Here is a 25,830-nt window from a genome sequence, read left to right as displayed (position 1 = left end):
AGCCAATCTTAGAACATTATTTCAGGTATCGCGACAAAATGGTCTTCGTTTGCGGAAGGACAAATATGTGTTCTTTGCTCGTGACTTACCATATATGGGACATGTAATCAATGCCCAAGGCATACACCCCAGTCCAGAGCACCTCCGTGCCATAAAAGACTTGCCTTCGCCGCAGAATTTGAAGCAGCTACTTAGTGTGTTGGGAAAAATTAACTATTACACCCGGTATATCCCGCATGCCTCTTCCATTTCAGCTCCGCTTCATCGCTTACGCCGTAAAGGTGTTCCGTTCGTCTGGGCGACGGAATGCGAACGCGCCATTCGCCAGTTGAAATCGGGATTGCTTTCTAATACTTGCCTTACGCCATTCGATCCCCAGAAACCCCTTTTGTTGATGGTAGATGCATCGGATTTCGGGATCGGAGCTGTGCTTGCGCACCAAGATGGTTCGCATGATCGTCCTATTGCCTTTGCGCCCAAATTGCTCTCGTCAGCGCAAAGAAATTATTCACAGATCGAGAAGGAAGCTTTGGCTCTCGTGTTTGGTGTTACAAAGTTTCACGATTTCTTGTATGGTCGTCCCTTTACCATCATCACAGACCACAAACCTTTGACGTCGTTTTTTCATCCGAACAAGCTTTTACCTCCACGTACAACGCAGAAATTCATTCGCTGGTCTATTTTCCTCTCGCAGTACCGCTACGATATCTTGTATCGGTCCACTGCTAAGCACGGCAACGCCGATGCGTTGTCCCGTTTGCCTGTTGCTGAGGATAGAGCATTCGATTCCTCTGAACTTGCTTGCATGTTCATCGATGCTTAAACCGATGACGTGGTCGAATCGTTTCCGATTGATTTTCGTCGTGTAGCTACAGCCACAGCTGCTGACCCTGTCCTTGCTACCGTTTTGCGTTTTGTTGCTACGCAATGGCCCTTGTCATAGTCACGGATCGAGGATCCGTTAGTTCGCAGATTTTTTGCTCACAAGGAGAGACTTTTTGTACGACGTGGTGTTTTGTTGTTGCGTTCTGATAATGATCAGTCCAGAGTCGTGGTACCACGTTCGTTACAGTCCTCTGTTCTACGGCTTCTTCACCAAGGACATTGGGGTATAGTGCGAACGAAACAACTTGCTCGTCAGCACTGTACTTGGTCCGGAATCAATGCTGCGATTACGAATATGTGCTCTTCTTGCATGGCGTGTGCCGAACAACAATCCGCACCGCCGCGGAAATTTTTTGCATGGCCGACAGCCACTTCCCCTTGGCAACTGTTGCACATCGATTTTGCTGGTCCATTCTGGAATGCTCGATGGTTGGTTCTGGTCGATTCATTCAGTAATTTTCCTTTTGTTGTCTGGATGTCTTCCACGACGTCATCTGCCACCATCCAAGCGTTATCCGCTATCTTTTGCATTGAAGGTCTTCCACAGACTATTGTTTCCGACAATGGCCCACAATTCATGTCCGCAGAATTTCAGTCATTCTGCAAGGCCAATGGTATTCAACATCTGACATCAGCGCCGTTTTCGCCTCAGTCCAATGGTGCCGCTGAACGATTGGTCCGGACTTTCAAGTCACAGATGTAGAAGTTAAAAGAGTCGCATTCTCGGGAGGACGCGTTACTGATCTTTTTGTCCTCGTATCGCTCTCAGCCCCGCGATGGTCGCTCGGCGGCTGAGTTGCTTCACGGTCGTCCTCATCGAACCTTGTTGTCTTTGTTGCATCCGCCACATCAGGTTCCTGTGCAGCGGCAGCCACCTGCTTTTGCTCTAGGCGATGTTGTCTATTATCGCACCTATCGAGGTTCACGGCGTTGGCTCGCAGGGCGCATTCTTCGCTGCCTCGACCGCGCTATGTGACTGGTTTTGGGGGCCTCTGGTGAGGTGCGTCGGCATCTCAATCAGCTGCGCCTCTGTCGTCGCACGGGTTCTGCCGCTCCCCGTCTGCTTTCAGCGACGGTGCCGTCCGGTCAGCGCCCTGAGGACCCATCTACTGGCTCGCCTCATCCCCAGGTGTTACCGACGCTGCCTTCCATTTTGCCCCATGGCGACGCGCCGCCGCCGCCGCCGCCGCCAGTTCTCCCGCCGGCGCCGCCTGCAGTGGACGCGTCGCTGCAACCGCCGGGCGCATCCCTGGGTCACGCGCCGCCGATCGCTTCCCGTGACCAGCTGTCCTCCGACATGGAACTCTTGCCCGCTCCGGACCAGATGTCGTCTTCGCCCGTCGGGTACCCCGACGCGATGGAGGTCGAATCTTCGGCCCCTCCTGTCTCTTTACGGGCGCATACACCGCATGTTGGCGTGCACCCTGGACTAGGTTTTCAGGCGTTTCCTTGCTCCCCTCGGACCGAATGGCCGGGTGCGGGTGGCACAGCCTCGCCTGTTGTTAGGCTCCCCACCTCGTCGCATACGTCAACACGGGGTCCTTCCCACGGCGGGCGGAAGCATTATAATACCACCGTTCGCCGATTTGCGGGGGAGGAATGTGGTGTCACCGCTAGACACCACACTTGCTAGGTGGTAGCCTTTTAAATCGGCCGAGGTCCGCTAGTGTACGTCGGACCCGCGTGTCGCCACTATCAGACGGCAGGTCTAGAGAGACGTCCTGGCACTCGCCCCAGTTCTACAGCCGACTTTGCTAGCGACGCCACACTGACAAATACGCTCTCATTTGCCGAGACGATAGTTAGCATAGCCTTCAGCTAAGTCAATTGCTACGACCTAGCAAGGCGCCATTTATCATTTGCTATGTATCTAATGTAGCATGTACAGTAACAAGACCAATGTTCACCAATTGTGGATTAAAGTTAAGTATTCCAGCAACTACGTGCTTTTCTTTATAGCATTCATTACGTATCCTGTTTCAGACCTCATGCCAGCCTGCGTGAGTTTAAGCGCGTGCCTTTCGGTTACCCGTCACTGTGGATTGGCTGTCTTGCCAGTCCACAACACCTTTCCTCAAATTCGCGTCTACAGCGCTAAAACTATCCACGTTCATGGGAACTGCTCACCTGCCGTTCCCCTCCTGTACGCGTACAACACTACGTTTCACAAAACAACTCAATGGACTTCATTATCCTGCAGAGGTTCAATGACATATACCGTACCCACATTTAGATTCGACTCCACACTTACCCAAAGAGATTTCCCTAGACACACACTAATGCGAATTAAGCTTTCATGCTAATGTACGCTGTTCCATTGGTTTGTTCATTACGTTGAACGGCCCTTGTGACAGCTCTGCTCTGGCAACAGTTTCCCGTAGCTGAAATAACATTCCCCCAAGTTCCACAGTTCGTTGTCCAAGGTCAATTTTGGCATTATGTTGATGCAAGAAATCTACTCCTAGGATCATGTCATAGCCCTCGCTTACCCATGGTACTACCTCCATGTACGCATTAAATCGGACTTCCTCTATTAGAAAGTCAACTATCACCGACTCCAAAGGCGTGATCTCCTTATCCCCACCCCAAGCAACCTATAACGTGTTGAGTCTAACTTCTTTCGTCTCATTATATACCTAGTATCCGCTGGAATAGTGCATACTGGATAATTGGGAAGATGCTTGGAAACTACATTGACTCACATCAAATCAACTGGGATGTTTAATTAAAGTACGCCATTCGACATATCGAAAGCGAAGAAAGGGAAGACTCGATAGTCTGTTAAGGAATTAGCAAGAGTGATAGGGAAATTTGGAATAGGGTACGGAGGGCAAACACACGAGCACGGTAGAAATAGGAAGAAGCAGTCGGCAGTACGGCATGAACACCACAACTTCGCACACGCCGAAGGGAAAGACAAAGAAGTATTTTGCAAAGTATCATGGGACATATCAAGTGACAGAGATTACGTCGCCAGTAATTGTCAAGATTCAGTTTCCGTCGAGAACGATAGTTGTCCATGTAGGGCGGCTGAGATCTTTCCTGTCCGCAGCTCGTGGTCGTGCGGTAGCGTTCTCGCTTCCCACGCCCGGGGTCCCGGGTTCGATTCCCGGCGGGGTCAGGGATTTTCTCTGCCTCGTGATGACTGGGTGTTGTGTGCTGTCCTTAGGTTAGTTAGGTTTAAGTAGTTCTAAGTTCTAGGGAACTGATGACCATAGATGTTAAGTCCCATAGTGCTCAGAGCCATTTTTTTTTAGATCTTTCCAAGGTTATTCCAGCAGATGCGGGGCAGAAAGAGAGAGTAAGGAGAAAGGAGTCGGAAGACAAAGGTTATGAATGAAACGGTACCGAGGAACCCATATGGATTAAGGCGTAAGAGATAGTCATTTAAGAAATTTTTAGGTTAGGTATAGATGTAATTAGTAAATGCAACTGCGGAGCAGCAATGAATTTAAGGGAGAGGAAAGGAAAAGGGTTTTTCTGCCAGTAGGTGAGTTTCAGAGAAGGACGTGTTGAATAACACCCATGGTGTTGGGGTAGCGTCTTTGATTCGTAATCAAAACGTCTTCGGTCCCGGATTAGAATCCTGCCGCTGCTTCAGTTTCGAATAATAATCGGGCATTGGTGGCCGAAGACTACGGCATAAGAAGTCACACTTATTCTCCTAATGGTCTTGTCAAAGTGGGCGGAGGAGCAGACAGAGGTTCAGGGCACTCTCTTGTCCTAGGGGCGGGAAAATTCGCCTGAAGGTGGAAGAATCAACAGAGATAAACGGCATGAGGATGCAGAAGGCAATGGAAACCACTGCTTTAAGGACACGTAACGTGTATGCACAGGGCATGTGGCCTGTAAATGAAGAAGTGTCATGACGACCTCTCCATCAGAAAAAGATTCTGGAATAGTCCCCCATTCGGATCTCCTGAAGGGACTACCAAGGGGGAGGTTACCATAAGAAAAAGATTGAATAATCACTGAAATAATAACATTCTACGAGTCGGGGCATGAAATGTCAGACGCGCGAACGTGGTCAGCTAGTAATAGCGAATACTCCGTTCAAGAATTACAAGTGGAGGTGGTATACTTGGAAAAGGCGGGGTGATACTGGAAGATTTCAGTTATATTACATAATGGTCAAACAGAGATATCGAAATCAGATACTGGATTGTAAGTTGTACCCAAGAGCAGATATAGACTCAGATCACAATATAGTAGTGATGAAGAGTAGGCTGAAGTTTAAGACATTAGTCAAGAAGAATCAATATACAAGGAAGGGGCATACGGAAGTACTAAGGAATGACGAGATACGCTTGAAGTTCTCTAAGGCTATAGATAAAGCAGTAAGGAATAGCTCAGTAGGCAGTACAGTTGAAGAGGAATGGACATGGCTTGAAAGAGTGATAACAGAAGTTGGGAAGGATAACATAGGTACAAAGAAGGTAGCTGTGAAGAAACCATAGGCAATGGAAGAAATACTTTAATTGATCGATGAAAGGAGGAAGTACAAAAATGTTCTGGGAGACTCAAGAATACAGAAATAGAACTCGCTGAGGAATGAAATATATAGGAAGTGCAGGGAAGTTAGGACAAAATGGCTGCATGAAAAATGTGAAGAAATCGAAAAACAAATGATTGTCGGTAGGAATGACTCAACATATCAGAAAGTCAAAACGACCTCCGGTGACGCTAAAAGCAAGGGTGAAACATTAAGAGTGTAACCGGAATTGCACAAGAGAGCAGATAGGTGGCGAGAACACATTGAAAGCCTTTATGAGGGGGAAGACTTATCTCATGTGATAGAACAAGAAACAGGAGTCGATTTAGAAAAGATAGGGGACCTGGTATTAGAATCAGAATTTAAAAGATCTTTGGAGGACTTAAGATCAAATAAGGCAGAAGGGATGGATAAGATTGCATCAGAATTTCTAATATCGTTGGAGGAAGTGGCAACATAACGACTTTTCACGTTGGTGTGCAGAATATATGAGTCTGGTGACATACTATCTGACTTGCGGAGAAACATCATCCACGCAAACCCGAAGACGTCAAAAGCTACAAGGGCCAGAATTGTCGCACAATCAGCTTAACAGCTCATTCATCCAAGTTGCTGACAAGAATAATATACAGAAGAATGAAAAACAAAATTGAGGATACGCTACATGATGATCAGTTTGGCATTGGTTAAGGTAAAGGCATGAGAGAGGCAAGTCTGACAGTGCGGTTAACAACTGAAACAAGACTAAAGAAAGATAGGATTATAGAACCTCGAAAAATTGCTCATATTAAAAAGAGTGTAAGACAAGGATGCAGTCTTTCGCCCCTACTGTTCAATCTGTACTTCGAGGAAGCTATGATGGTGTGGCGGCACTACAATTTCGGATAGGGAAAGTAGTTTTGTGCGATATTCTGAACACAAGTTACATCCAGGTGCGGGACGGATTGCCGTGAGTTATGCATACCAATGGTTGCGATGTAGAATGGAGGACATAGGGCCGTCAAAACACTGAAAAGCTTAAATGCAGTGGTTTGCATGGCGCAAGCAACAGGCCTAAGAGGCACTGGCGCAACCTTGGTATTGGGAGTACGTGACTTGTAGCAGCATGTTAGCAAGACAGGGGCACACAGCCGACTATAAATAGATGCCATTTTCTAACCAGATTCATTCAAGTGTGGCAGCTCTCCTGGACGGTGGGTCGTATCACACCACCGGACTACACACAGCAACAGATGGGATACTAGCATCCCGGTCCACAGCGGGTCGTTGCCGCGCTCTCAGCTACGCCAGCGAGGAAGACACAGCAGTGGGGCTGGCCTACGGCTCCCAGCAGAGCAACGCTTAGACAACGAGGACGGTGTCTGCTGAGTCGGCCAATGGTGTACAAGGCCGGCACAATACAGTGTTGAGTTGCACAGGCCGCTGGGGTGCCTCCTCAGCATTGTGGAGCCCTGTCACGCAGACCAAGGTGTACTAGGGCACTGTGGATAAAAAAACAATAAATCACTTGTAAAGTTCTCGCCGAGTCTTAATACGGCACCTGCTGGCACCCGCCCACTACATTTGGTGTCAGAACAGCGGACATTATCTGTACAGTACGACATTTGAGCCCACCACCTGCATTACGCTCACAAGATGTGATGAGTTTCGACCAGTTTTGTTTTGAATGTTGGATGTTTTGTTGCCTTTTCGTGTTTTATGTGTATGGCTCTTGGCAAGCCAAGTTGTAGATGTTTTGCGTGGGAATAGTCTAACATTCTGCGTTGTGTCTATTTGTTCTATATCGTGTCTCCCTACCACTTTCGCGCAACGACGCTCTGAGCTTGTTTTTTAGGGAATTGACTAGTTTGAACCTGGGACCTGTTGCTGGTAAGGAGACGCCAGACCACACATGACATGTAGAGTTCAGAAGAGTTCAGTGAGACTAGTGATGATATAACCAAATACTTAATGATATCAGCGTCAGCTCCACTGCACTCCCTGTAAAAGAATCTTAATACTAACTAAATTTAGTGGAAGGGGTTCAAGGCTTTCCTATTTTTAGTTAGCTGGCAAAATAATGTCGAAAAAGCAGTTAAGTTTACCATTGGAAATTTTATTCTACTCACAAAACATTGTTTATAAATTGCACTATTGATAAAGGAAATGTTTTAATACAGGACGATAAAAACCATCTGCGTTCAACAAAAATGTGAAAGAATATTCCCTGAGTGGATTTGCAAGTTCTACAATGGATCGAAGGATGACCTATGCCATATCACATCTATAATCTAGGTTTAAATTAAGTTTCACAAGAGAGAAAACTATCAAAATGGTCTACAGTGACCCTTAATTATCTTTAATTACTTATCTAACTTGTCGTAAATTACAGTGGCTGATGTAGCTACTCAGTAACTATATAACAGAAAAATCATCGCGTTTCAGATTTTTACTTCAAGTGGTAAGTGTGCACACCATGAGCTTTAATTGACGATCAACAGTAGTATTACGGAAAAAGGGGGTGTTACAGATGAGACTTCTGCAGTTCTGAGTGAAGCTTTACGCGCTGTTATGCGGCATCGCGTGCGTTCATTACATTGTCGGTGTTCGTCAGGGGGCGGTGGACAGCACAGCTCCGCTCACCTCACCATCTCGAAAGCAACTCTCTCCTAACTTCTCCTTACTACAATTGACCGAAGTTGGTTTAAAAAAACTATCTGGCTGTGTTTTCATCTGACCAGTCAGGGTCTCAATGTTAACCTTAAGCTCCGCCTACAAAGAGTCTGTCTAACCAATGAGAAACGTTATACTTTTCGTGGTGGGGCAATGTTTTTAAAGTTTGCAACATAACAGAGACGCAAAAAAGTCTTACGCTAAAACTTGCAGCTGGTGTGGTCCTTTTAGTGTTATCGTAAGATCTATACTGTTCTTCTGGAGGGCTCAATCTTTTAACATGGTCCTAACAGTTAGCTGGCGACGTGGCTGTCTGTCCCTTATCGTAGGGCCTTCCAGCATAACACGGTTCTGCTCTCGGCTTCTGTTCTTATTTCTCTCCTCGGAACTGCGTATGTCTCATGGTGGGAAGGTACGACATTCATTTAGGTATTCTTGTGTTAGTCTGTGGTATTCCATTTGCTCACTCGTTAGTCGTATTAGTTTTTTTAATTTAATGTCACGATTTATTCGGAGCTATGTGACATACTACTGGATTTGCTTATCATGTCAGGGTTTTCATGGATGGTGTTCGATTTGCCTGACACCTTACATATCACCACCCTTCGAACTTAATTTTTGTACTGAAGTTAGGCAATGATTGAATCGTTGTTCAAGCCAATCAAAAATTATTCTGTTATCTAAATTTTGTTGCCTACTGATTAGCCACGTTATTCTGTTCTATGCTACTTTGTGTCACTAATTTATATTTTTTTATTCTTCCACATTATTATCAAAAATATGTTTATATTGGCAAGGGAAGAATATTTTTATTCTATTATAATTACTATTTTTAATTATTTTCTTTCTTTATTTAATTGTTAAGTTTGTTTTTTAAGAAGTTTGTTATCGAATGTTAGGAGTCTTTCACATCGATTTTCTTAGAAAAATTGTTTTTATAAATGTAGTAATTAAGTAAAATCTTCTCCTAACACATTTTCTAAATATCATGTGCGAGTAAAATGTTTTTGTTTCTAGACACCCATTTCAACATTGTTACACTAAGAAATAAGAATTATTTCCAAGAATTGTTTTGACAAAGAAATATACATACACAAGAATTGAGATATTATCCTAACAAATGGTACAAATGTTAAAAATAAGGGAAAACAGCCAAAAAGATAATTTTTTATTCTTTGTTTTTATAAGGGGAAAATAAGTAAAATATAGTTATTCTTTAATTTTTATGAGGAGAAAATAAGTGGCATATAGTTTTAATGTTTATTATGCCTTACTTTTGTTCTTTATATACTGTCCATTTCAGAACTAATGTCTTATTTTTATCGATAGTCTCCTTTTTACTCAAGTCCATACACAATGACTGTTATTTTGTAGTTCATTACCTGTCTGGTATGCTTAACTTATTTAATTTTTCACACGTTTCTTTTGCAGAATTCCTACATCACATAATTTGATATAACACATTCACTCAATCCCATGAATGTTTAAGCATGAGGTCGGTGAATGGTTCTTTTTTTTATTTTTTTTTTTTTTGCACGAAGGTGATGGACTTGGGCGAGATGGATGTAGGCAAGTATTTGATGTACAGCTTCATTTGTCGTTCCTTGTTGGCTTTGGAAGTGTGTGTTGCTGTTGTGGAGGTCCCATAATGGAATGGAGCTGTGAGTGCAGAATCTCGTGGTTTATTGGCTTTGTATGCATGAAAGTCATCGTTATGTGTCGCTGACAACGGTCGTTTTTCGTTGTAATACTTCGCAGACGACTAGTTTACAGTAGGATAGGGATTTGAGGAGGTATGTCGTCTATTCTTCACCCATCTTCTTTCTTGGTCAAAATCTTGCGAAACTTCAACTTTTGTTCTTCCTGCTTTTTCTCTGCTTCTTACTGGATTCTTGGTTCTTCTATGGGCAGGATATGGAAATATTTATTGATAACTAGTCGCTTTGAAGTTCTCCTCCTAGTAACAGTTTGATAAATGGTTTGGGCTTGTCATTTCTACTTTGTGGACGTTTTCATCAGTTTCGTGCATCAGCGTGCTGTTTAATAGCGGTAGTGTGACTTTTACACATATTTTTTACCAGTGGTGGCTTGCCCAAGCAGTCTTCTCATCAGGCCGTTTTTTGCTCGCTCTGGTGAGTCGGGGCATCCCGGGGTTTACGAGCAGTGAAAGTCTGGTGTTTGCTTCTCAGACCCTGCACCAGTCACTTCTGTGTTCCGCCACTCTGTGGTTCTGTGTTCTGTCCCCGCAGGGTTCCGCCACCCTGTGGTTCAGCAGATTTACTGCCCGCTTCAGCTACCCTCTGTTGGTCTCACTGACCTTTCCCTTCTCTCGACGCTTCTGCCTTGTAGGAATCGTGTCTTTGCTAATTACGTCCTTTTCTTTCTTGATACTTCTCGCATTGCAACTTGTGGGTCATTGCATCTGGTCTTTGTTGGAGTTTTTGCAATGGTTCTTACAAAAAGTTTTACTTATAATCATCTAACATATGTCTAGCACCTACATTGTTTTATGCCTTCTTAAAAAGCTTTACAAATTTCGGCGCCCTTTCCATGTTACAATTCTAAGATATTTTGAGTCTTAACTTCTACAAAAATCCTCAAATTCGTTTTTTATTTTTGTGTAGTGTTGTGGTGTATAGCATTTTAGTATTTCATGCTGTTAGACTATCTACGCTTTATCCCTTCACCTTAATCTATGGTACTATTGTTGTTATTTTTGTTTTTGTTTTTATTGAAACTACTTTCTTTTTCCCACCTTCCTCTCTCTTCATTCTTCTTTCTCCTGACGATCTTATCTGCAACATAATCTTGAAATATTGTGCTGATTATTTACCAGTAATAAAATTAATCTTCAAACTTGTACTGAAAGTGTTTAATACTGCCAGTCTGAGGCAAAAATACCTCTGCTTTATCTCATAAAATACCCTCTAATTCTCTTTTACTGTGTTCCAAAATACCTTGAACTTCTTGCAATTTTTCGTCGATTTCTTTATGAAATTCTAACATGATTTGAGGCGATTCCCCATTTTGTGCATACTATTCTAATTCTTCATCCTCTTTATCTCATGTCATTCTTAATTGTTTGTTTATAATTGGTATTTCTTCTGATTTTAGCTTTTGCTCAAAGAGAAGTGTGACATTCCCGAATGTTACGCTACCTTTCCCCATATCTACTATCGCTCGTCTCTCATTTAAAAAATCTGCACCTATAATCAAATCTACAGTTAGTTTAGGTATAATCACGAAGTTGGCTTCGATCTTTGACACGAAAGAGTTAACCTTGTTTGTCTCGTAACTTCCGCAGCATTGCCTCTAATAGTACCTCTTACTTTAACCTTACGTGTTTTCAGAACTGGCAATTCCTCATTGACATTACACTGCATGAATAAATTTTTTGAGATCGCAGTCAGTTCACTTCTGCTATCAATTACAATATTGACTGGGATGTGCTTTACCATGGCCTTCACAATTGGTTGAATTTGAAAGGGTTGGTTCTGTTCTTCTTCTTCTTGCATCAACGAATCCTCCACTTAATCATACATGAGACTTTTTAGGAATTTCCCTTGTGAATTCGAACTTTCTGTAGGGTAAGCTTCGACTGCTACTTCTCTCTCTTTTATTTCCTCTTCTCTATTTCTTCGTTCATTTAAGCTTTCTTCAACATCCTCTACTTTTTCCTCATCCTCGTCTATCTTCTCCTTCTTCGTCGCTTCTTCCACATAATCGCATCTAAATGCTCTAATTATCGCTTCATAACTTCCTTCATTATATACGTTGGGTTGTGTGCCCACTCGTAACTTATCTTCAGCTTCTGTCGACTGCGCATTATCCTCATTGAATTCGCTTTCCCTGGTTTCCATCTCAAATAGCTCCGCAATACTCATTACTTCGTCCTTTCCTCCTGCATTCGTTGTGCATGCCTCTGGTAATTCATCTTCCTCGTCAGTATTTTCCCAATTAATTTTGTCCCAACACGATATTGTTGTTTTCCAGTCTTCGTTTTCATCTGGTCCCTGCGGATTTGTTTCTTCCTTCTTCTCTTCTCGTGATAAGATTTTTACTTCTGTGTTCAAGGTGCTGAAATTGTCCTGGGTCGGTGCGTCATTCTCTTTGGCATGGGCGCTTAACTGTCAACTCGAACGTTTATCGGGGTTTGGTGGTCTTACCTCCATCTCTTCTATATGTATTCTCTTTTCTTGTTCAGCTTGTTGATAGTGGTTTCTTTGTTGATAATTTGTCGGTCTATTGGTTCTCCAGTACCCGTTCAGGTTGTCGTTATTCCCTCTGTAATAGTTGTTGCCATTCCTGGGAGAATTATAGTTATTGCCATATTCTTTTCTAAATCCATAACCGGTTCTTTGTTGAAATCTATTGTCGTTTCTTGGAGCGAAGTTATCACGTGGTTCGTAATTATTGTTTCTTCGTACTGTGTCTTGTGGATTTCACTGCTTTTTGCTTTCGTTTTCACGTGCGCTTCGTCTTTTTCTTGCGTCATCTTCCGAAAATATGAACTCTAGTTCCCTTAGAATACTTTTAAATGCTTCGGCGTCATTTCCTCCGCGACCTACTAATGATTGCTGGTATTTCAATGGTAGCTTCATCGCGCATAATTTAATCAATTCTCCGTCACTGTATGGTACATTGATTTTTGTTTGCCATTACTTCGAAAAATTTCATGGGACTCTTCTCTCCTGAAATTTCAAAATATGGGTTCTGTAATAATTCGTACTTCACTCTGTTCTGTGCTTCGCTGGACCAATATCGTGAGAGAAACTTCTCTCTGAAATCTTCGTACGATCGGCATGTCGCTGCAACATTCTGCATGGTTTCTGCGACTGTTCCTGACATGTGTGCACACACAAAGTCTAATTTGTGTGCTAGCGTCCAGTGTTCTAGTAATCCTACTCGGAATTGATCAATAAAAGTTCGTGGATGTAATGAGTTTCCTTCTCGAAAGTGTTGAAATTTTCTGACTGTGAGGAAATGATCGTTGTCGTACTTCGTCATAGTTCCATATAAAATTCGCGATTCTTCGCCACTTTTGTTTCTGATCATTTCTCCCGTCTTTCTTTCCGGTTGTGGTAGATCCACTGTAACTTTCGCCTACCCTTGCGTAGTATCGTTGGAGTGGTACGCAATAATTTTCTTCCATCGGTTGTGAACGTGTAGCTGAATGCATTGCACTGTACTCTTCGCGACCTGGCTTTCCATTGTCAGGTATTTGTTCAGTATCTTGTCTGGCTAACCTTGCTGCTTCATTGCACCATCTAAACTGTCTTGAAACATACATTTGTGGTTCCGCATGTGTTTGTGATGACGTTTGTTCATCAAGAATTTCGAAACGTGTTTGTTGCTGTGCAGGCTGTCTAATTTCACGTATGTTACTGTCTGCCTGTGATTGGAATCGAAAATGCGTAATATCTTCGTTAATTGCTTGTTTTTCCGGTGCGGTAACAGATACGGATGTGGTTGCAGACTCTGTGCTTGTTCGATCCTGTTCACTACGCTCCTCAATGGTTTGCAACAACTCTGTTCGCCGTTTCTGAAATTGTCGCTTCGTTCGCGCTTCTATTTTGACTATGCGGTTATCATATCTTTTCAGCGCTGCTTCTGTGATACGTTTGTGTAACACACTGTTTTCAACAATTTCATGCGCTGTACCTGCTGCTTGTCTAGGAATTTCGTTTATCTGTTTCTCAAGTTTCTTGACTTCTCCCTGGGTGTTGTTACGTAATGTTTTGATCTCGTCCTGAATGTCATTACGCAATGTTTGTACGTCCGCTTGTATCTTGTCAATGTCTGTTCTCAATTGATTGTGACCTGTTATTAACTTTCCTATCACTTCTTGAGATTCTTTTGCCTTGTCTTCAATATGACTTAGAGGTAACTAAATATTTTTGTTTTGTTCTTTAATCGCACGCATTTGTCTCGTGGTTTCTGCATTCTGAATTAGAATTTGCTTCGCTATGTCTTTATTTTGCCTTGTCATGGTTTGTGTAATTTGTTGTAATAATTCTGCCCGATTGGTGGGTCCTATTGCGTTTTCTTCCGACGTCCTACGCTCTGTGTTTTCCCCCAAGTGTTCGTTCGCAACCGATTGCATTGAATTGTGCTGTGCACGTTTCTGCTCGCATTCCTTGTACTCTGTGGTGAGGGAGCTCTGATTACTTGTACTATGGGTTCTACGTATTCAAGACGCAAGTTAGAATCCTCAACGACTGTCTCTCTACTTTCCTGCTCCTCTGTCGTATGCTGATTTATGTTTTCTATGCCTTGACGTACATTTTCCTCGTTATGGTGCGTTATATGTCCTATTTCTCGCGATACTGCATCGTCTGTTGTACTGTCCTCTATTCTCCGTCCATTTTCATGCTGGGTCTCTACCTCAATTCGGTCAAGGTTTCAATCTGCCATTGCTAATCTTTCCAAATCCCTTATTTTCTGTTTTAAAAGCAATTCACGCGCCCTACTTCGAGTCAACATGCGCTCATACGATCTCACGTGTTCCATAAACTTTTTGTTCACACGACTTGACACTCCATTCACTTGCCTGTTGGGTCAGAACCAACTTGTCAACGATGTATCCGCCAACTGTGCGCTTGGATTGAGGAGAAAACATAATTCTAACAATTTTTAAAATTCATAACTTAATTATGCTATTGTCTCTGCTAGAATGTCTCACTATCTATCGCTGCAGCTACTGTTTTCAACTACTTATGCCATTCAAAAAATTTTTTTTTATTACGAAAATTTTTTAACAGGATATTTTTGTGACCTACTTAGGCATGCGGTCGACCTTCAATCATGGTATTTTACCAACCTGGCAGGGTCGCCATTCTCTAACATTCTGTGTGGTGTCTGTTTGTTCTATATCGTGTCTCCCTACCACTTTCGTGCAACGACGCTCTGAGTGTGTTTTTTAGGGAATTGACTAGTTTGAACCTGGGACCTGTTGCTGGTAAGGAGACGCCAGACCACACATGACATGTAGAGTTCACAAGAGTTCAGTGAGACTAGCGATGATATAACCAAATACTTAATGATTTCAGCGTCAGCTCCACTGCACTCCCTGTAAAAGAATCTTAATACTAACTAAATTTAGTGGAAGGGGTTCAAGGCTTTCCTATTTTTAGTTAGCTGGTAAAATAACGTCGAAAAAGCAGTTAAGTTTACCATTGGAAATTTTATTCTACTCACAAAACATTGTTTATAAATTGCACTATTGATAAAAGGAAATGTTTTAATACAGGACGATAAAAACCAACTGCGTTCAACAAAAATGTGAACGAATATTCCCTGAGTGGGCTTCCAAGTTCTACAATGGATTGAAGGATGACCTATGCCATATCACATCTATAATCTAGGTTTAAATGAAGTTTCACAAGAGAGAAAACTATCAAAATGGTCAACAGTGACCCTTAATTATCTTTAATTACTTATCTACCTTGTCGTAAATTACAGTGGCTGATGTGGCTACTCAGTAACTATATAACAGAAAAATCATCGCGTTTCAGATTTTTACTTCAAGTGGCAAGTGTGAACAACATGAGCTTTAATTGACGATCGACACTAGTATTACGCAAAAAGGGGGTGTAACAGATGAGACTTCTGCAGTTCTGAGTGAAGCTTTATGCGCTGTTATGCGGCATCGTGTGCGTTCATTACCTTGTCGGTGTTCATCAGGGCGCGGCGGGCACCACAGTTCCGCTCACCTCACCGTCTCGGAAGCAACTCTCTCCTAACTTCTCCTTACTACAATTGACAGTTGGTTTAAAAAAACTATCTGGCTGTGTTTTCATCTAACCAATCAGGGTCTCAATGTTAACCTTAAGCTCCACCTACAAAAATTCTGTCTATCCAATGAGAAACGTTATAATTTTCGTGGTGGGGCAATGTTTTTAAAGTTTGCAACATAACAGACGCAAAAAAGTCTTACGCTAAAACTTGCAGCTGGTGTGGTCCTTTTAGTGTTATCGTAAGATCTATACTGTTCTTCTGGAGGGCTCTATCTTACAACATGGACTGGGGGGTGGTCCTGACGTAACAGAGACGCGAAAAAGTCTCGCGCTAAAACTTGCGACTGGGGTGGCCCTTTTTGTGTTGTCGTAAGATCTATACTGTTCTTCTGGAGGGCTCTAGCTTTTAACATGGGCTGAGGGGTGGTCCTAGCAGTTAGCTGGCGACTTGGCTGTCTGTCCCTTATCGCAGGGCCTTCCAGCTCAACACGGTTCTGCTCTCGGCTTCTGTTCTCGTTTCTCCCCTCGGAACTGCGTCTGTCTCATGGTGGGAAGGTATGACATTCATTTCGGCATTCTTGTGTTAGTCTGTGGTATTCCATTTGCTCACTCGTTACTCGTATTACTTTGGTTAATTTAATGTCACGATTTATTCGGAGCTATGTGACATACTACTGGATTTGCTTATCATGTCAGGGTTTTCATGGAAGGTGTTGGATTTGCCTGACACCTTACAATAGAATTTTTTGTTGTCAGAGTAAGTGTTAGTGTACTTGGGGCAGTAAGATTTATAATTTTCTTCTCATGGTATTTAATTATTTTTGTATTGATCTGAGTATGATGTTACTGAGTGATGATGATGTGGAGCTGTAGGAAGTCGGGTTATTCTTGTACTTAGGTGTTTGACTAACTGGGAACTAAAGCAACATAATGACAGAGTCAAGGATGCAAGGTGTGTCAGAACAGGAAGCGGTGCGGATTTTGTTGGGAAAAGTAGCACAACTGACAGCAGACAATATGCAGTTGGGAAATGAATTAACGTCTAGATGCGAGCGCCAAACCGCATCTGATCAGTCGTTGTTGCATAGGGTGTAGGAGATTGATCCATCTGCCGCGAGTCTGATTATTCCGTTTCCTGGCAAGGCATCTGAGGATGTGCGTTCGTTTGTGGAAGACTTGGAAATTTCAGCTGTGATGAAACGTTGCAGGTGCATTTTTTAATCCGCATGGAATCCTTCTGAATGAATCGCAGAATCATCTCATAGCCATCACTCACGTGTGGAACAATTCTGCACACTGTTTACCTGAACCGTACCCACGTAAATGTTCACCGATCGTAATGATGTGACATCTGTATCCCCCTTTCCACGCATTCTGTACCGTGGTGGATCCCGTTGCTTACATATCACAACATCACTACCGACGACCGACACATGCACCACTCTGTTCAGTAACATCCTGAAACCCTTTTTTCCTACTATTCCACCTCTGCATACGATTTCGTAACATCCAATCTGATTGGAAATGACCATTGGTAGACCTGGGGTTTTTGTTGTAATTTAACACCACATTTTCTCCGGGCCTCTACTTCTAAAATTATTATTTCCTCTTACTTTATTCACATCACTCTGAGGGTGGCTACACTGCTCTTTTCTGCTGATACAGCATCTGAGTACTTGGTTTTGCGTTGTTCCTAGCCTTCCTTACGAAGCTTTGCTTTGGCACTTGTGTGGCGATGTCTCTCGACTTTCAAGATGCCATTATACTTCACTCGTGGATTTGGGCGATCGGTGGTTCCTCCATGCTGTGATAAGTTCCGTGTTTGCCGCAACTCGTTAAGCATAGCTGGCCGTCTACTGGTCACTGATACTAGCGATTCGCCTTCGGAGCGCCAAGGTAGAACTTGACCGAAATTTTTTGTGTCCACCGGAGAAATTGTCCCAGGACGTCACATCCTCCCATTCCTTCAGAAATTTCATCTTTAATTTTTCAGTTTGGAGTAACGAGGACTTGTTCTATCATGGAGGAGGAGATGTTCGTTTGCATTCTTGTGGTGACGAATACGCTGAAATAGTTTCTTCAATTTCCTGAAAGTAGCACAATACACTTCAGAGTTGATCCCTACACTGTGAGAGTCAAAAAAGATCGTTCCCATGTGTTTACCGGCAAGGATGTGGCTTTCCATCAGAGGAGAGGTCGTGTGGCGCCACTCTATAGATTACCGTTTATGCCGGCCGGGGTGGCCGAGCGGTTCTAGGCGCTACAGCTGGATCCGCGCGACTGCTACGGTCGCAGGTTCAATTTCTGCTTCGGGCATGGATATATGTGATGCCCTTAGGTTAGTTAGGTTTAAGTAGTTCTAAGTTATAGGGGGACTGATCACCTCAGAAGTTAACTCCCACAGTGCTTAGAGCCATTTTATTACCGTTTTGTTTCCAGTTCGAAGTGATGAACCAATGTTTCAGCGCCCGTGACGATGTTCGAAAAAAATTTGTCACAATCAGCCTCGTAACGTGCAAACAATTCCGCACATATGGTCCACCGTTGCTCTTTATAGTCATCTGTTAGACGGCGGGAACCCAGCAGCCACAAACCTCCCAGCGCCCCATATGGTGGACGAATATGTCAGCACTACCAAGAGAGACGTCCAATTCAGCACGGATATGCTCTATTGAGGTCGATAGAGCACCACGAATGAGAGTGCCCGCAAGTTGCAGCATTGCAGGCGTCACAGCTGTATGCGGCCGACCGGTATGCAAATCGGACAAGTTTGCGTGACCTTATTCCAGTAATGACGGACGCCTCGTGCAACGATTCACTGTGCTTTTGTTCAGTGCCAGGTCTCCGTAGATATTCTGAATGTTGTTGTTGTTGTGGTCTTCAGTCCTGAGACTGGTTTGATGCAGCTCTCCATCGTACTCTATTCTGTGCAAGCCTCTTCATTTCCCAGTACCTACTGCAGCCTACATCCTTCTGAATCTGCTTAGTGTATTCATCTCTTGGTCTCCCTCTACGATTTTTGCCCTCCACGCTGCCCTCCAAAACAAAATTGGTGATTCCTTGATGCCTCAGAACATGTCCTACCAACCGATCCCTTCTTCTAGTCAAGTTGTGCCACAAACTCCTCTTCTCCCCAATTCTATTCGATACCTCCTCATTAAATATGTGATCTACCCATCTAATCTTCAGCATTCTTCTGTAGCACCATATTTCGAAAGCTTCTATTTTCTTCTTGTCCAAACTATTTATCGTCCATGTTTCACTTCCATACATGGCTGCACTCCATACAAATACTTTCAGAAACGACTTCCTGACACTTAAATCAATACTCGATGTTAACCATCATCAGTTATTTTGCTCCCCAAATAGCAAAACTCCTTTACTACTTTAAGTGTCTCATTTCCTAATCTAATTCCCGCAGCATCACCCGACTTAATTCGACTACATTCCATTATCCTCGTTTTGCTTTTGTTGATGATATTCTGAATATCCTTTGAATATCTGTGATGCTCTGGTTTTCCGCCAAAGGAAACTCAATGACGGCCCTCTGTTTGGAATACCCATTATAAACGCAGCATGTAAGTGCGTTAACCGTCGGAACTTCATGAAAATATAAGTGCTGAAGCGGGAATGCGAGAACTGATGTCCCACAAAAAATTCTCATTTTTTTCCGTCCGAAATTGGGCGAGGAAAAAAAAAAGTGTTGAATTATTTATTGGGTGCACCTCTTAATGAAATATACCCAAATGTGGCAGTGGAAGAGATATTCTGTCGCGTACTAGAATCAGAGAAGCGCGACGTAGCAGCGGAGGCGCATATTTCAATCGTCGCTGGCAGCGAGTCGCCGGCGCGCCTCTGCCGGCCGGGGCGCGGCTCGCACAGGCTCCCGACTGCGGGCGCTGCCGCGCGCTACTTACCGGCCCGTGAAACAGGAGCCTGCGAGCGGCCAGGCCGCGGTCCGCTGAGCGGAAAACGCGCTTCCGATTTTAGCGCCGACACCAGCCGGCCGGCCGGCGTCTGTGGAAAGCACGGCGCGGCCCGCCCCAGGCCCGACACACGGCCGCCTTTTTTCGGACGCTGGCGGAATAAAATCTGAACTGCGGCAGAGCTTTCCGCTTGCCTCCAGATCTTGTTTTGCACAACACGCTGACGGGAATGAAATATAATGCGGAAATTGAACGAGCAGTGCACAGCAACCGGACGGAATTCTTTACAAGAGTTTTCTTTCTTTTTTTAAAAAAATGTCTGTGATACGCAGAAACGCGCATCATATCATTTATACTTGTGAACTCCCTGACTCGAATCCAGTTCCTATATCCACGAATGGAATTCACTCTACGCTATTACACTCAAGAGCTAAAGAAACTCGTACGCCACCCTCGAGCATGCAGAAGCACCTCAACGCGGCGCAGCATGGACTCGACTGATGTCTGAAGCAGTGCTGGAGGGAACTGACACCATGAATCCTGCAGGGCTGTCTACAGGGTGATTACAAATGATTGAAGCGATTTCACAGCTCTACAATAACTTTACTATTTGAGATATTTTCACAATGCTTTGCACACACATACAAAAACTCAAAAAGTTTTTTTAGGCATTCACAAATGTTCGATATGTGCCCCTTTAGTGATTCGGCAGACATCAAGCCTATAATCGAGTTCCTCCCACACTTGGCGCAGCATGTCCCCATCAATGAGTTCGAAAGCATCGTTGATGCGAGCTCGCAGTTCTGGCACGTTTCTTGGTAGAGGAGGTTTAAACACTGAATCTTTCACATAACCCCACAGAAAGAAATCGCATGGGGTTAAGTCGGGAGAGCGTGAATTGCTGATCATGATCTCCACCACGACCGATCCATCGGTTTTCCAATCACCTGTTTAAGAAATGACGAACATCACGATGGAAGTGCGGTGGAGCACCATCCTGTTGAAAGATGAAGTCGGCGCTGTCGGGTCCTGAAGTGTCGTTGCACTGTTCTGACTGATGTGAGTGCATTTCAAGCACGACATACATTTTCTCGGCTCCTGTCGCCATTTTGTCTCACTGCGGTCTCGAGCGCTCTGGCGGCAGAAACCTGAAGTGCGGCTTCAGCCGAACAAAACTTAATGAGTTTTTCTACGTATCTGTAGTGTGTCGTGACCTTATGTCAATGAATGGAGCTACAGTGAACTTATGAAATCGCTTCAATCATTTGTAATAGCCCTGTATAAACCCGTAAGAGTACGAGGGGGGAGAGACTTCTTCAGAACAGCACGTTGCAAGACATCTCAGATACGCTCAATAATGTTCATGTATGGAGAGTTTGGTGGCCAGCGGAACTGTTTAAACTCATAAGAGTGTTCCTCGAGCCACTCTGTAGCAATTATGGACGTGTGGGGTGTCGCATTATTCTACTGGAATTGCCCAAGTCTGTCGGAATGCACAATGGACGTAAATGGATGCAAGTGATCAGACAGGATGCTTACTTACGCGCCACCTGTCAGATTCGTATGTAGACCTATTAGGGGTGCCATATCACTCCAATTGCACGCGCCCCACGCAATTACAGAGCCTCCACCAACTTGAGCAGTCCCCTGCTGACATTCAGGTTCTATGGATTCATTATGTTGTCCCTATACGCGTGCACGTACAATTTCAAACGAGACTCGTCCTACCAGGCAACATGTTTCCACTCATCGACAATCCACTGTCGGTGTTGACGGGCCCAGGCGAGAAGTAAACCTTTGTGTCGTGCAGTCGTCAAGGGTACACGAGTGAGCCTTCGGCTCCGAAAGCCCATATCGATGACGTTTCGTCGAATGGTTCGCACGCTCACACTTGTTGATGGCCCAGCATTGAAATCTGCAGCAATTTGCGGAAGAGTTGTACTTTTCTCACGTTGAACGATTCTCTTCAGTTGTCTTTGATCCCGTTCTTGCAGGATCTTTCTCAGGTCGCAGTGATTTCGGAGGTTTGATGTTTTACCGTATTTCTGATATTCACGGTACACTCGTGAAATGGTCGTACGGGAGAATCCGCACTTCATCGGTACCTCGGAGACGCTGTCTCCCAGCGCTAGTTCGCCGTCTATAACACCAGGTTCAAACTCACTTAAATCTTGATAACCTGCCAATATAGCAGCAGTAACTCATCTAATAACCGCGCCAGACACGTGTGGCCTAATGTAGGTGTTGCGCGACCGGAGCGCTGTATTCTGCCTTTTCACACATCTCTTTGTTTGAACACGCACATCAATACCAGTTTCTTTGGCGCTTCCGTGTATACTTTCGTATCGGCCACAGGTAAACCATGATTCTCGATTGTAGACATGCTTTACCAAACGAGTGATATTTATGTGTAGCATACAAATGTAAAACTGTCGTCTCGTGGCCGGCCGGGGTGGCCGAGCGGTTCTAGGCGCTACAGTTTGGAACCACGCGACCGCTACGGTCGCAGGTTCAAATCCTGAATCGGGGATGGATGTGTGTGATGTCCTTAGGTTAGTTAGGTTTAAGTAGTTCTAAGTTCTAGGGGACTGATGACTTGAGCAGTTAAGTCCCATAGTACTCGGAACCATTTTTTTGTCGTCACGTGAACTTCGATTTGACGTAAACTTTATTGCCGAGAGGTACGAACGATCTCAATAAAAATGGCTCTGAGCAGTATGGGACCTAACTTCTCAGGTCATCAGTCCCCTAGAACTTAGAACTACTTAAACCTAATTAATCTATGGACATCACACACATCCATGCCCGAGGCAGGATTCGAACCTGCGACCGTAGCGGTCTCGCGGTTCCAGACTGTGGCGCCTAGAACCGCTCGGCCACCACAGCCGACCGTTTCTTTATTATTCTCGGTATATTTTGCATACATTCCTCACTCAGTAGCGCCATTTGACATTTTATATTTATTTTTTTACACACTACTGTACAATATGGCTGGAGACTGTGCTTGTTGTGAGAGGACACAAGGAGATTTAGCCGCTGTCCATAAACAGCTGGAAGCTGTTTTGGCTACCATCGACATGCTTCTTCTAATGCTCGAAGTTGCGGCGACATCGGGGTGCGGGTGACGAGATCTGCAACACCTTTGGTGCCATTGGAACCCCGTGGTGCCCGAGGTGTCGCTGCGTCTTCTGATACGCAGTATCTTACCCGTCCGTCCTCACTCGAGAGTGGGTGGCGAAAAGTGGGTTCGCGTGTGACTGGGCGGAAGGGACAGAAGGGAGCAGACCGCGCAGCTGGCTTAGCAACAGGTATGAGGTGCTAGCCAGTGTTGATGGGGCATGTCTCTCCTGTTGGACCAGTGGCCGAGTTTCCTGCCCAGTCCCGACAAGGGCAGAGGGTGGTTGTGCTTGTCATTTGAAACTCCAGTGTTAGGCATGTGATGAAACCTCGCAGGGAAATAGCAGAGAAGGCGGAAAAGAATGGCCCGTGTGCACTTCATATATTTGCTGGGGATCTCATCCGTGGAGGAGGTCCTGCCGGCGGCTATCGTGCGCCACTTGGTGAAACCAGCTGCATGTAGCGGCACATATTGGCACGAATGACGCCTGCCACTTAGGTTCTGAGGCATCCTCGGCTCTTTTCGGCGGATGGCTGATATGGTGAAGGGAACTTCCGTCGCACTTGGGGTTCAGACTAAGATGTCGATTTTTAGCACCGCACCTAGGGTTTATCGCGGACCTTCGGTTTGGTGCAGAGTAGAAGGTATAAATCAGAGGCTCAGACGACTCTGCGATGGTATCCGGTGCGAATTTCTCGACCTCCGCTATCGTGTACACAGTTGTAGGGTTCCCCTTAGAACGTCAAGAGCGCACTACACACAGGAAGCGGCTGCTAGGGTGGGGGACTACCAAAGACGATTTGCCTGATAAATTAGCCGCAATATTCTCAGAGAATGTTTGTCGTCGCAGATCGGAGACAGAAAATGTTAAATGATTTTAGAAAAACAGCAGGAGAATCCAAGGAGATATCCCAGAATTGGTAACGCTTACTGAAGATTATATAGCACAGATAGTATTAGGAACAGGAAGTTACTGAAACTGGACGTTAATCACAACGAAATGCTGAATTCAGAATTGAATATTTATCATAAGGATAGATTAGTCACCAATGCTGGCGGATTGTTTATTCCAGTACAGAATTCGATGAAATTTAGTGAGGTTGTCACAGATTCCAATTTTGAATTAGTATGGGTGAAATTAAATATCAAAGATACGTGAAAATAGTAATTGGATCCTTTTGTAGACCACTTGGATTAGCTCTAGTCATAGTACGCTTCAGACAGAACTTGCAGAATATCGTTAATAATTTCGCTGTTCATGCCGTTGTGATAGGGGGTGACATCAACCCGCCAGGTATAGAATGGGAGTGCCATGCTCTCAAATCTGGTGCCGGAGACACGGAATCGTGTGATATTGTTCCAGATGTCTTGTCTGAAACTCGCGACGGTAACGTCTTAGACGTTCTGGCAACAAACAGACCAGAACTTACCGAATCAGTTAAGGTAGAGGAAGGTATCAGTGCTCATAAGGCTGTGATAACATTTATGACAACGGATTTTACAATGAATATTAAGAAAAGTGGGAAGATATTTTTGCTGAGCAAGAGTGACAGGATACAAATTTCAGAGTATCCGAGCAGTCAACATCAAATATTCGGTGATGAGGACGAGTATGTATGGAATAAATGGAAAAAAATTCAAATGCATCGTCCAATATGCCCTAAACAAGTACGTTGCGAGTAAGTCTTAAGAGATGGAAGGACTCACCACGGTTTAATAGCCGTTTTAGAAATCTACTACGTAAACAAAGAGAACTTGATCTCAGAGTCAAGAGAAGTAAAAACCTAGCTGTCAAGCAAAAGCTGAACGAAGCGAAAGCGAGCTTAAGCAGAGCAATGAGAGAAGCGTTCAGTGACTTTGAAATTAAAATTTTGTCAATCGATCTGAGCAAACACCCTAAGTGTTTTGGTCGTATGTAAAATTAGTAAGTGCGTCAAAAATCATCCATTCATTCACTCAGTGACCATATTGGCACCGAAACGGAGAAAGGCTGAAATACTGAATTGGTATTCCGTAATTCTTTCTCCACGGAAGGTCTTAACACAGTTCCTCGTTTCCATCATCCTACGAATGTCGAAACTGAACATATTGAGATAACCGACCGTGGAATAGAAAAACAACTACAATCGCCTCGTTGTGGAAAGGCATCAGGAGCAGATGAGATACCCATAAGATTCTACGAAGATTATGCGAGAGAACTTGCTCCTGTTTTAGCAGTAATTTATTACAGTTCGCTAGAGCAATGAAGGGTACCTAGCGACTAGAAGAAAGCGCAGGTCATTCCCGATTTCAAGAAGTCCGTAGGAAAGATGCACACAATTGTAGATCTATATCGTTGACGACATATATCTTAGACGACAATCTATTGCAGAATTATGGAACATGTTTTATGCTCAAGAATTATGGCGTTTTAGGAGAATGAAGATCTCTATAAATATCAACATGGATTCCGTAAACAGAGTTCATGCAAAACTTAGCTCGCTATGTTCCTCCATTATATCCACAACACAGTAGACAATGGTGCCCAGGTTGATACCGTGTTCCTTGAATTCAAGAATGCATTTGGCGCCGTCCCGCACTGCCGTTTAGTGAAAAAAAGAGCAAGCTTATCGAGTATCGTAGCAGATTCGCTACCAGATTCAAGACCTTCTTGCAGACAGAACTCAACACGTCGCTCTTAAGGGAATAAAATTGACAAATGTGAAGGTAATTTACGTAGTACCCCAAGGAAGTGAGATAGGACCGTTAATGTTTGCAATATATATAAATGATACAGTAGAAAGCGCCGGATGCTCTTTAAGGCCGTTCACAGATGATGCGGTTGTCTATTACAATGTAGCAGAACCAGAAGACAGTATCGATTACTTGCAGAAGGACCTGCAGTGGATTGAAGAGTGGTGCAAGCTCTGGCAGTTGACCCTGAACGTAAATAAATATAACATATTGTGCATACATAGGAAAAGAAGTCCAATAATGTACAGCTATACTATTTATGACAAACCACTGGTAACAGTGTCTACC

This window comes from Schistocerca serialis, chromosome 2 (assembly GCF_023864345.2).
Source record: "Schistocerca serialis cubense isolate TAMUIC-IGC-003099 chromosome 2, iqSchSeri2.2, whole genome shotgun sequence".
Lineage (NCBI taxonomy): Eukaryota > Metazoa > Arthropoda > Insecta > Orthoptera > Acrididae > Schistocerca > Schistocerca serialis.
Note: the sequence above shows the minus strand (reverse complement) of the source record.